Here is a 12,304-nt window from a genome sequence, read left to right as displayed (position 1 = left end):
ACTCAACCGCAGCCTGTCTCACTGTGCCACTTTGTGTTTTCTCTTCACGAACACATGTCATAAAATCACATCTGGAGGAAACAATATAGTGTACAATTCACCCTAAACGATAGCGAACGAGTTTATTTTAATGCAAAAGTGAAATCAACCTCAATATATTTGTATATTATTACTGGGAAGACTCTGAACCTTCCCAAACTACTGCGTGTGAGTCGCTAATCTGTGACTTTCCTCTCTAAATGTCTTCCTAAATACTTTGTAATCTTCTTAAAACTAGATATATGTTGAGAGTATATGTTTGTTAATAGATTTAAGGTAAAACACAGTAATATTTTGTATTGAATCTGTATGAAACAGAGGTTCATTTGTACTCTGCAAACACACTGAAAAGAGGCTGAGGTCCGTGCTCCTGCTCTGATGGAGAGTCAGTGTGTTTTGTTTGTTTCTGCTTTAGAAATCTCGAAATGTGAGATTATTTACATGTATTTCTTACACATTCAAGTGAATGCACATACAATTCATGTTTATTTATACAACTTATTCTTTATTCTGAAAAGACCTTTTCTCATGCAGTAAACCTAAACCTGTTGCATTGTTTTGGAAATATATATTTTGTCTTACATCATTGATTGTTTATCGCTTTAATAATCCTCACAATTGTATAATCACAATATTATATTTACTATTTAATACGGTGGCATTCATTACTGTTTGCTTTCATGTTTATCTTGCATTATAATTGGAGCTGGTTCTGAAAATAGGTTAATCAAAGCTTTAATCTTTAGATTTTCACCACGATGATACTACAATATTATTATTTAATCACCTAATTTGCTCACAGTTAAAAATTCTGACAAATGTTTAAACACTCTTGCCAATTTTTTTTTTTTTTTTGATATACTTTATTAATCCCCGTGGGGAAATTGTTTCTCTGCATTTGACCCATCCTAGTGTTAGGAGCAGTGGGCAGCCATTTTTGAACAGCGCCCGGGGAGCAGTTTAGGGAACGGTGCCTTGCTCAGGGACACCTCGGTAGCACTTGGTCTTGCCGGGACTTGAACTGGTGACCTTCCAATTGCCAAGCCAAGTCCCTATCGACTTCGCCACCACCGCCCTAAATCATATGTATATATAGGATTAAAATAATACTGTAAATGTGCTTTTAGTATTAAGAGCGTTAAGAAATAGTGCAGCGGAAACATATTATAAAATGGCATTTTAAAACACTCATTCAAAGCAAAGATAATAAAACATGAATAAAATGTACATGAGTAAAAGTTACAGTGCAGTGTGAGAAATGAATAGTTCAATTGAAAGCAGTGGCAAAAATAAAAGTATTCAGTCTGGATTTAAAAGAAGTCAGAGGACCTGTATATTCCAGATATTTGGAGCATAATTAAAGATCTTTTTCAATCAGACTTTTTCTATGAACACAAAAGGAATATTTATCTCAAATATTGTTTACAAATGTGTCTAAATCTGTGTTAGTGAGCACTCCTTGCCAAGATATTCCAGCCACCTCACAGGCATCAACATGCTGTCAGTGTCAGCCATTGAAGAGGAGCGGAGCAACAATCCACAACCTGATCAACTCTATGCAAAGGAGATGTGTTGCAATGCGTGAGGCAAATGGTGGTCACACCAGAAACTGACTGGTATTCTGACACCATAATTACATTACATTGCATTTAGCTGACGCTTTTATCCAAAGCGACTTACAATAAGTACATTCGACCAGGAAGACACAAACTTGAAGAAAACAGAATCATATAATCAGGTTTCATAGAGCCAAGTATTTCAAGTGCTGCTCAACTGGCTTTAGATAAGCCAGCCCTTTGTTAGTATATAAGTGCTTTGTTAATAGTTCTATCGCTCGAGGTGGAGTCGAAAGAGATGAGTTTTCAGTCTGTGCCGGAAGGTGTGTAAGCTTTCTGACGTCCTGATGTCAATGGGGAGCTCATTCCACCATTTTGGAGCCAGGATAGCAAACCCACGTGTTTTTGCTGATGGGAACTTGGGTCCCCTTCGCAGCGAGGGTGCAGCGAGTCGTTTGGCTGATGCAGAGCGGAGTGCACGTGCTGGGGTGTACGGTTTAACCATGTCCTGGATGTAGGAAGGGCCAGATCCATTCGCAGCATGGTACGCAAGTACCAGAGTCTTGAAGTGGATTCTAGCAGTTACCGGAAGCCAGTGGAGGGAGCGGAGGAGCGGCGTGGTGTGGGAACATTTAGGAAGGTTGAAGACCAGGCGAGCCGCTGCATTCTGGATGAGCTGCAGAGGTTGGATGGCACATGCAGGCAGACCAGCCAGGAGGGAGTTGCAGTAGTCTAGGCGTGAGGTGACGAGAGCCTGGACCAGAACCTGCGTCGCTTTCTGAGTCAGCTGGGGACGCATCCTCCTGATGTTGTAAAGCGTGTATCTGCAGCAGCGGGTTGTAGCAGCGATGTTTGCAGTGAAGGACAGGTTGTTATCTAGGGTCACACCCAGATTCCTTGCAGTCTGAGTCGGGGAAACAACAGAGGTGCCGATGTTGATAGTCAGGTCAAGAGTGGGACAATCTTTCCCGGAAGGAAAAGCAGTTCAGTTTTGTCAAGGTTGAGCTTGAGGTGATGAACGGACATCCACTGAGAGATGTCAGCTAAACAAGCAGAGATGCGTGCGACGACCTGGGTCTCTGAGCGGGGGAAGGACAGGATTAATTGGGTGTCTTCAGCGTAGCAGTGGTATGAAAAACCATGCGGGCTAATGACTGATCCGAGCGGTTTGTGTACAGGGAGAAGAGGAGGGGGACCAAGAAACAGAGCCCTGAGGGACCCCTGTAGTTAATTGACAAGGGTCGGACTCGGACCCTCTCCAACTTACCCTGTAGGTACGGTCTTTGAGGTATGAGGTGAGGAAGGAAAGTGCAGAGCCTGAAACTCCAAGTTCTTGGAGAGCGAAGGAGGATCTGATGGTTCACCGTGTCGAATGCAGCAGACAGGTCGAGCAGGATGATGACAGAGGAGAGGGAGGCTGCTTTAGCCGTTTGCATTTCCTCAGAGGACAGCAATGAGAGCAGTTTCTGTGGAGTGGCCTGCCTTGAAACCAGACTGGTATAACATACCATTTCAGCTCATGAGAAATGGTGGCAAAAATAAAAGTGTTGTGTTAATATTTTTGTTCAGTGTTTTAAAAAATAAAAAATGTTTTGCTTGTGGCTTATTTTAGAAGAGAAGCATTTTCTCCTCGTGATTGTCCGACACGTTATGGCCTTAATGTCACCATGAAGTATACGCGATAAGCAGTTTGAACAAAAGAGAATGTAATTTAACATTTAAGTCAGCAAACACATTTGTATATGCTTTTATATGAACCTATAAAACAGTGACATGTATTTGTGTATTAGGAATCCACCTGAATAATATGTATAGGCTTTTTGGGAGGGTTTAGCTATATCTAGTGAAGCAATTTTGTGATTAATAGTTGTTTTTCTAACAGTAATTATATCGACAAGGTCCCATGATAAACCGAACACAAATACAAACTACATGTTTGTTTCGTTTCTAATTAGTCCTTAAATTGGTTGTTTTGTGTCAATGCTGAAAATTAAGCTGAACACATTTATAATTCCTTACATTTTGTTTGTATTTTATCAAGGTAATGTTGGGTTTCTACATTTGGCTTCTTGTTTTGTCTTGTCTGCCAAATGCAACTTAATTGATTTCCCTTAAATAAATTAAACTTAACACAAAAAGTAAAGACATTTGTGTTATGTAGATATTTCTTTGCTGTACATGTTCTACTTTCTTGTTTAGTTCTTGTCTTTTAATTGTTTTTGTACAATGCCATGTCTTTTATGCTGCTGCAACACAAACATTTCCCAACTTGGGATCAATCAAGTACTTCTTATCTTATCTTCTTAATATTAAGAACCTGAAATGCAATATTTTAAAGGAACCGCTCAACACGTATGTCTACTCTTTCTGTAACAAATTGCAAAACTGACCGGATGGTCATCCTGCATTCGACATAAACTGTATTGGGACATACCAAATATGTAATGGCATAATACAGAGTGATGTTTGCAGGAATTCAGTGTTTCAACACATGGTTCCTCTTTAAAGGGAGTTCATATACTACTAGAGGGAGTGCGTGTCTGTATGAGAGCCTTTCTGTCATTACAGGTTAGATATATAATCTGTCTAACACATTTCAGATTGTTATTATAAATCATACTACTATATAAATATAGTTGTATTGTGATGTACATGAGAACAGCTGTGCTAAATGAAGGTCTCTCACTGTTGGGTACAAAGACTGTATTTAGAACACAGCCAGGGCCTGTCCTGATGGGAGTGTGTTTGCAGACAGCAGAATTACATCTGTTTAACAAACAATTGTTTACAACTACTGCCTTCTTTCACCTTGAGTCTTTAAAACAACATCTCGCCTAACTATATTACTAGTTTTATAAGAATTATCGAAGCATTTTAAGTTGTTAAGGAGATCATTTATAGGAAAAAGTCGCAGATTAGTCCTTCTCACGGCAGTAGTTTTAGGAGGTTTAAAGCCTTCCCAATAAAACACAACAATATTTAAAGCTTTATTTGGCTTCTATATGTAGATTAAGTAATCCGCTATCAATTCGATTAACTTGTGAAATTCAACTCGTTCTCTAATGTGTATTTTTGTACAGTTTAGCTGAAGAGAAAGCAACAAAGTGGCACAGTTTTTTCTGCAGCTCCTGCGTGAGCCACTGAGTTGAGTCTCTCACGGTTCTCATGGTTGTGTTTAAGTTCCTCTCTTCGCTGGGATTTCTCTATCCTCTCATCAGACCGAGAAATCCTCCCGACAGCATCATGGCCGCAGAACAAGGCTCCCACTGAAGCCGCCCGCCCCGGCAAAGCACCAGCCAAGTCTCCGAAGAAGAAGGCAGCAAAGCGGCCAAGAAGGTTGGTCCCGGAGCCGCTGAGCTCATCTTGAAGGCGGTCACCGCCTCCAAGGACCGTACAGGGATCTCTTACCAGGCTCTGAAGAAGGCGCTGGCCGCTCAGGGCTACGAACACACCGCAGCACATTTAAACGCCGCCGTGAAGAGGTTACTCGAGATGGAGCCCTGGTGCAGGTCAAGGGAACCGGAGCCAGCGGCTCCTTCAAGGCAGCTAAGGCCCGCCGAGAAGCCCCAAGAAGGCAGCGAAGAAGGCCCGCAGCCAAAGCCAAGAAGCCGGCAGCAGCGAAAGAAACCCGCCGCTAAGAAGCCAGCAGCCAAGAAGGCAGTAAACTCCCAAGAAGGTAGCGAAGAAGCCTGCTACTGCTGCCAAGAAAACCCCCGTGAAGAAGATCACTAAGAGCCCGAAGAAGGTGGCGGCCAAGAAGGCAGCCCCCAAGAAGGCAGCGACCCCCAAGAAGACAGTAACCCCCAAGAAAGCTGTGAAGAAGGCGGTTAAACCAGCTGTCAAAGCGAAGAAGGCACCAGCCAGGAAATCATCGAGGAAGTAAACAGATCCTCTACTTCATCTCCAAAAGGCTCTTTTAAGAGCCACCCACATAAACCAAAAGAGCACTTCCTGTTTTAATATTATAATTTTGCATACAGTTTGTTTCCATCTGCTGCATATTCATTTGCAAAATTTTACAACACATTTTATTATGTTGCTATATTAGTAGACATTTACTTCACAGAAGGCTCCTCTGACAGTCACTCACAACATACATATGTTCCCATATCCTTGATAGTCTATACACCCTATGTACATATTTTGTAGGCCTATACAACTTCATATAAATGTACATCGAAACTTACTTAATGCTACATATAATTGTGACTATATTATTACACATTAATTCACTTTTACTTGAGGAGATCGGATTAGCTCCTGATTTTGATAATACATTAATTATTTTACTTTATTTTGTATGTTTAATAATTAAATTAGATTATATTGGATATTCTTTAATGGTCACATTGTTCATTTGTTTTGTCACTATCTTATAGTGTGCTTCACTTTGATCCTTTAAAGTATACTTTATTTTAAAATATTTCTCTAAGAATACACTATATTGTTTCAGTATATATGTATAGTCAGATCTATTTTATAGTATATGCTATTCGATGATTTAATTAGTGAGGTCTATTGTACTTGACACAGTGAATGGACTAACGCTTCTCTGATTGGTCGATGGTAGTACCACTCGACCTGACCAATCAGCGGTCAGATGTTCACTATATACCCCACCACCAAACGTTGAGGAAGTATTGTTTTCTGCTAACCTAAACAGAAAATGTCAGGAAGAGGCAAGACCGGAGGAAAGGCCAGAGCGAAGGCCAAGACCCGCTCATCCCGGGCCGGGCTCCAGTTCCCCGTCGGCCGTGTCCATAGGCATCTGAGGAAGTGTGGGATGAAGCTGTCCCTGTCTCTGGTGGTTTTTAGTCCGGATGCTGCGGTACCGCCTGCCAGACTGCAGCAGACAGAACAGTTTGTGGCTGGGGTGATGGGGTCTTTTATAATCCTGAGGGCTTTCTTTAAGGTTAATGTGGTATTTTTACTGCATTTATTTTAGTTACTTTACAGATTTGGATTAATGATGTGAAATATAAACAACCCTTAAATCAGACTTTAGTTACACCTGAGTGAGATTCAGTGAAGGTGATCGTCAAGTGCCAACAATCAGGCAAGATATTTGATAGTTGGTGCTTGAGAAGACTAAACATTTATCTGCAGATCCGTATAAAGCATATTCCTTACTTGTTATTCTCTAATCGTTCATTAAAGACTGTATATAATTGATATTTTGCACATCCCTTTCAAGATTTCAAGATTTTCTCAGGTTTATTGACATAATTATCATATACACAACTACGGTGTAGTTATGCAATGAATGTAAAACTTGGGTCACAGGTTCCTCAACAGTGCATTACAAGACATCTATCAATATGTGTGTACCTCCACCATTAAACTCTCATATTCGGCACATTTCTTATTCTATCTAACATCTTATACGAGTATAATAAATATGTATAATATCTGTTAAAATAAGTGCTTCAACATAGTTAACATTGCAGGAAAGTTGATTGTCAAGTTCCAAAACAAACCATGCAATATATTAGATGTACTTTGTCAGGCTTAATATGTATCTGTAGATAGATACCCCCAAAGCTTTTCTCTTATTTAAAAGAAGACCTTAGCCTAAAGTATTCTTTAATGTTTAAATAAAGCCTTATTAGTTTGTCTGTTTTGCACATCCTCCTATCAGGCACTAAACTGTTTTATTGTAGATATTATTTACAGTATCTTCTTGATATTTTCTATTCTATATTTATATAATTGACCTTCTACTTTCCCACTCTTTTGTATGTAATCTTGATGTAACTCACGGGAGGCTTCTTTTATTTTATTTGTATTCATAATAAATATAAAACGGACTAGTCAAATCAAGCAATCTGATTGGTTCTTAGCCGTGATATACTGAGCGTATACCACGGGAAGAATTGTAAGTTACTTTTCACAACAAGTCAGTATCCCTCCGCGCCTGAGAAAAACAGTATACAGTTGGGCTGAAAAGCAAACTGCAAACAGTTTGCTTGGTTGTCCACCCTCCGCTTCGCGTCGGGCTGAACCACGCCCCTTAGCTGTGATATAATGAGCATATACCACGGCCTGTCGTGAGCTATTGCTTAAATATATTTCTGTCACATCATTATTAAGCCTCAACTCAGCTCCTATACGTCTCAAAGAAAACCCATCATTCAGGGCTCGTTACATTTATTTGTATTGTGAGAATAATCAATATACAGGACCCTATACCCTAAAGTGGACAGCAGTTCAGTCGTTTATTGTTAAGTTTATTGTTTATTGTTAAGTGGTGTGTGTTCAAATTCCAGGTTCCATGATATCATCATACAGAAAATTATTGTTGTAGTTTTCTTTAGCTGTATGACTTGTTAATTGTTCATCTGCAATGTTTAATAAATGGAAAATTGTTTGAATGTGTGTCCATGGTATGTTTAATTATGTTTCTAAACACAGGCAAATAGCTGCATACGTAAGGCAATACAATCAAACACTAGTATTTTATCATCCTCGCATTAACAGAACATTTGGAAATCAAACATTAATCAGAGGTTGTCGAAGTACTCAGATCTTGTACTTGAGTAAAAGTAGAAGTAATCAGATCTTGTACTTGAGTAAAAGTAGAAGTACTCAGATCTTGTACTTGAGTAAAAGTAGAAGTAATCAGATCTTGTACTTGAGTGAAAGTAGAAGTACTCAGATCTTGTACTTGAGTAAAAGTAGAAGTAATCAGATCTTGTACTTGAGTGAAAGTATAAGTACTCAGATCGTGTACTTGAGTAAAAGTACCAGAGTGTAGGAATACTCTGTTAGTAAAGTCCTGCATTCAAAATGTTCCTCAAGTGAAAGGAGAAAAGTATTCTCATCAACATATAGGGAAATAGCGACAGTGAAAGTAGTCGTTGTGCAGATTGGTCCATTTCAGAATAATATATGATATGTTTTATAATGATTGATCATGAAAGTGTTCTCAGAGCTGGTGAAGGTGCAGCTAGTCTGAAGTACTTTGTAGACTGCAGGGTAGATGGTGGATTTACTCCAGGTAGAACTAAAGTCTGATTTAAGTGTTGATGATATTTCACATAATAATCCAAATCTGTAAAGTTACTAAAGGTTTTAAATATATGTTGTGGAGTAAAAGTGGCTACGCTTTAAACTCTAAAATATAGTTACAGAAAGACAGACAGACAGACATCGAGATAGAAAGACATCGAGACAGACATATACATAGAAAGACAGACATACGGACAGACTGTTCTGTACTTGTATGTATGAATATAATAATATACGTATATTTGTAACGCAGTCTAAAGGCAAAGACGTAGAACCTTTATTTTGAAGAGTACAGCGCAAGCATAGGGCACACTAGCCAATCAGAAGCAAGGAGACGCTGGAGACACACCCACTTATGGAAACGAAAGTGGTATACTTGTTTTAACAGTAAGAACAGAAACACGAAAAAACGAGCTGAATTTCCGTTTTTTCGTTTTGGGGCAAAATTGAAAAACAAAAAAACGACCCGTTAATTTTGTTTCAATTAGAACGAAAAAACAAACGGTTAAAACTTACCTTCGTTTACAACCTATTCCCATTCGTATACATACACTGTACATACATTATTATATTTGCAGCACTTAAGATACAATATAGCTTTATTTGTTAAGCATTAAACCTCCAGGTGGAAGTGATGTAGATAAACAGAAATTGAAGTGATATTATTCATTTGATTTCATGATCCCCTGTGTTTGCGTCAAGTATAAATTACTTTCCATTTTTCTCAGAATTAAAACCCAAAACACAAGTTTGACAGTAAAAGGAGTTCCTATACTACCAGAGGGAGGTGCGTGTCTGTATGAGAAGCCTTTCCTGTCATTCAGGGTTAGATATATAATCTGTCCTAACACATTTAAGATTGTTATATCAAATACATACCTAACTATATAAATATAGTTGTATTGTGATGTACATGAAGAAACAGCTGTGGCTAAATGAAGGTCTCTCACTGTGGGTAACCAAAAAACTGTATTTAGGACACAGGCCAGGGGCCTGTCCGATGGGAGTGGTGATTTGGGCCAGACAGCAGAATACCTCTGTTAACAAATAATTGTTTACAACTACTGCCTTTTTTTCACCTTGAGTCTTTTTAAACAACATCTCGTCCTAACTATATTACTAGTTTATTGAGAATATGAAGCATTTTAAAGTGTTTCAGGAGATCTTTTATAGGACAAAAGTCGCCGATAGTCCTTCTCGCGGCAAGTAGTTTTAGGAGGTTTAAAGGCTTCCCAATAAAAAGACAACAATATTTAAAGCTTTATTTCGCTTCTAAGTAAAGATAAAGTCATTCGCTATCAATTCGATTAACCTTTCAAATTCAACTCGTTCTCTAAATGTGTATTTTTTACAGTTTTAGCTGAAGAGAAAGCACAAAGTGGCACAGTTTTTCTGCAGCTCCTGAGTTGAGTATCTACGGTTCTCATGGTGTGTTTAAATTCCTCTCTTCGCTGGGATTTCTCTATCCTCTCATCAGACCGAGAATCCTCCTGACAGCATCATGGCAACAGAAGAAGCTCCCACTGAAGTCGCCGTCGCCGCCCCGGCAAAGGCACCAGCAAAGGCACCCGCCAAGTCCTCGAAGAAGGCAGCCAAGCCGGCAAAGAAGATTGGTCCCGGAGCCGCTGAGCTCATCTTGAATGAGGTCACCGCCTCCAAGGACCGCAAAGGTATCTCTTACCAGGCTCTGAAGAAGGCGCTGGCCGCTCAGGGCTACGAACACACCGCTCACATTAAACGCGCCGTGAAGAGGTTACTCGAGAAGGGATCACTTGTGCAGGTCAAGGGATCCGGAGCCAGCGGCTCCTTCAAGGCAGCCGAGAAGCCCAAGAAGGTAGCGAAGAAGCCCGCAGCCAAAGCCAAGAAGCCGGCGGCAGCAGCAGTGAAGAAACCCGCCCGCGAAGAAGCCAGCAGTCAAGAAGGCAGTAACACCCAAGAAGGTAGCGAAGAAGCCCGCTACTGCTGCCAAGAAAATCCCCGTGAAGAAGATCACAAAGAGCCCGAAGAAGAAGGTGGTGGCAAAGAAGGCAGCACCCAAGAAGGCAGCGACCCCCAAGAAGACAGTAACCCCCAAGAAAGCTGTGAAGAAGGTGGTTAAACCAGTTGCCAAAGCAGCGAAGAAGGCACCAGCCAGGAAAGCATCGAGGAAGTAAACAGAACATCTACTTCATCTCCAAAAGGCTCTTTTAAGAGCCACCCACATACTCCAAAAGAGCACTTCTCCTGTTTTAATATTATAATGTTGCATAAATACAAGTTTGTTTACACCTGCTACATATTTATTTGCAAAACCAGAAGACATTGTGGATATTTATCATTATCGTATAAATTAGTTAATTCGAAGATGACCACAATCAAAACGATATTTATGAACATTATTGTAACATTGAATGCTATATCATTAATATTGTCATAATCGTTATACATTTTTTTTTAGAACACATTTTATTATGTTACTATATTAGTAGACCTCTACTTCACAGAAGGCTCCTCTTAGAGTCTCTCACAACATACATTATTTTCCCATATACTTGATTGTGTATAAACCCTATGTACATATTTTGTAGCCTATATAACTTCATATAAATGTACATAGTTTTTAATTTTATTTTAATATGTCTGGATCGAAACTTATTTAATACTACATATAATTGTGACTTAATTCACTTGAGGAGATCGGATTAGCTCCTGATTTTGTTAATAAATTAATTATTTTACTTTATTATGTATGTTTAATAATTAAACCCCCAAGGATTATATTGGATATACTTTAATGGTCACATTGTTAATTTGTTTTGTCACTTCAGCATGCCAAACTATTTTATAGTGTGCTTCACTTTGATCCTTTAAAGTATACTTCATTTTATAATATTTCTCTAAGAATACACTATATTGTTTGAATATATGTGCATAGTCAGATCTATTTTATAGTATATGTTATTCGATTATTTAATTATGTGAGGTCTATTGTACTTGACACAGTGAATGGACTAACGCTTCTCTGATTGGTCGATGGTAGTACCACTCAACCTGACCAATCAGCGGCCAGATGTTCACTATATAGGCCACCACCTATCGTTGAGGAACTATTGTTTTCTGCTATCCTAAACAGAAAATGTCAGGAAGAGGCAAGACCGGAGGAAAAGCCAGAGCGAAGGCCAAGACCCGCTCATCCGGGCCGGGGCTCCAGTTCCCCGTCGGCCGTGTCCACAGGCATCTGAGGAAGGGCAAACTACGCCCATCGTGGTCGGTGCCGGAGCCCCGGTGTACCTGGCTGCTGTGCTGGAGTACCTGACCGCTGAGATCCTGGAGCTGGCTGGAAAACGCCGCCCGGGACAACAAGAAGTCCCGTATCATCCCCCGCCATCTGCAGCTCGCCGTCCGCAACGACGAGGAGCTGAACAAGCTGCTGGGAGGAGTGACCATCGCTCAGGGAGGGCGTGCTGCCCAACATCCAGGCTGTGCTGCTGCCCAAGAAGACCGAGAAGCCCGCCAAGAAGTGAGCACCCTGAACCCGCTTCTACCAAACACCCCAAAGGCTCTTTTTAAGAGCCACCCACTTCCAACTAAAGAAACATTCCTCTCTTCACTACACGAGTACTCAAAGGCCCAGAACAGTGATCTCCCCCCTGCCCTATATGTATTGAGGTGTACAACATGTCATACTGCAGAATCAACTGATCTGTGAAGGTCTTCATTGT

At 40.1% G+C, this 12,304-nt stretch overlaps 3 pseudogenes; all 3 read left to right on the top strand.

Moving 5' to 3' along the window:
• The first annotated feature begins 1,534 nt into the window (after positions 1-1,534).
• Positions 1,535-5,534, top strand: LOC117442115 (histone H1-like; annotated as a pseudogene).
• Positions 5,535-6,254: 720 nt separating this feature from the next.
• LOC117442114 (histone H2A-like) lies at positions 6,255-12,106 on the top strand (annotated as a pseudogene).
• Positions 10,089-11,104, top strand: LOC117442134 (histone H1-like; annotated as a pseudogene).
• Positions 12,107-12,304: the final 198 nt, after the last annotated feature.

This window comes from Pseudochaenichthys georgianus, unplaced genomic scaffold (genome assembly GCF_902827115.2).
Source record: "Pseudochaenichthys georgianus unplaced genomic scaffold, fPseGeo1.2 scaffold_308_arrow_ctg1, whole genome shotgun sequence".
Taxonomy (NCBI): domain Eukaryota; kingdom Metazoa; phylum Chordata; class Actinopteri; order Perciformes; family Channichthyidae; genus Pseudochaenichthys; species Pseudochaenichthys georgianus.
This window is presented reverse-complemented; position numbering and strand designations above follow the sequence as displayed.